We start from the raw sequence: 890 nt of genomic DNA on the forward strand, positions 1-890 counted from the left end.
TGACTGATTCACATTTTTTTCCAAATGTAAAGCATACTTCATTGCATTCAGCCCGCTCTCCCAGTCGTCATAGTCTGGTTTCTTGATATCCTGAAGGAAGATTCGGCCACCTCGTTGGTTCTGCAGCTTCATCAGTTTCTCAGCATGTTCCCTTTCCTCATGAGATTGGTGAAGAAAGTATTTGGCAAAGTTCTTCAAAGCCACATCATCGCGGTCAAAGTAGTAAGACATGGGCAGTTAAATGTAGGAAGCGTAGAGCTCCAGGTTGATCTGGCGGTTGATGGCGGCCTCTGAGTCCTGGTGGTAGTTCTGGCGCACCTGCGAGGTGGACGTGGTCGTCATGGGGGAGGCTGAGGACAGGTGGCGGCAGCGGTGGCTGCGTGGCACTGGAGCGGCGGTGGGGGTCTTGGGGTGGTCCGAGGATGCGGTGAAGAGGTAATGGAGGGCTGGCTATGGGAAGCCTGCCGGGATGGGGGACGAGCCCTGGGTTCCGTCCAAGCACTGTTGAAGCAGGAAACCTCCACGACTCTCCGCGAAGAACGTCTCAGAACATTTCATCCAACAACCTCAGAATACACAACAGCACATAGAACTTTCTCCAAGATAGACCATATGATAGGCCATAAAACAAGCCTCAATAAATTTAAGAAAATTGAAATTATATCAGTCACTCTCTCAGACCACAGTGGAATAAAACTGGAAACCAACTCCAAAAGGAACCTTCAAAACCATGCAAATACATGTAAATTAAATAACCTGCTCCCAAATGAGCATTGGGTCAAAAACGAATGGAAATTTTAAAATTCTTCAAACTGAACGACAATAATGACACAACCTATCAAAATGTCTGGGATACAGCAAAGGTGGTGCTAAGAGGAAAGTTCATAGCC

General features: G+C 47.4%; 1 pseudogene across 1 annotated transcript; it reads right to left on the minus strand.

Moving 5' to 3' along the window:
* Positions 1-3: 3 nt before the first annotated feature.
* On the minus strand, positions 4-543 carry LOC108524756 (ferritin heavy chain pseudogene; annotated as a pseudogene). Its single transcript, XR_001884118.1, has one exon. The product of XR_001884118.1 is annotated as a ferritin heavy chain pseudogene (transcript).
* Between the last annotated feature and the right edge of the window lie 347 nt (positions 544-890).

This window comes from Rhinopithecus bieti, unplaced genomic scaffold, assembly GCF_001698545.2.
Source record: "Rhinopithecus bieti isolate Rb0 unplaced genomic scaffold, ASM169854v2 repeat_21993, whole genome shotgun sequence".
Lineage (NCBI taxonomy): Eukaryota > Metazoa > Chordata > Mammalia > Primates > Cercopithecidae > Rhinopithecus > Rhinopithecus bieti.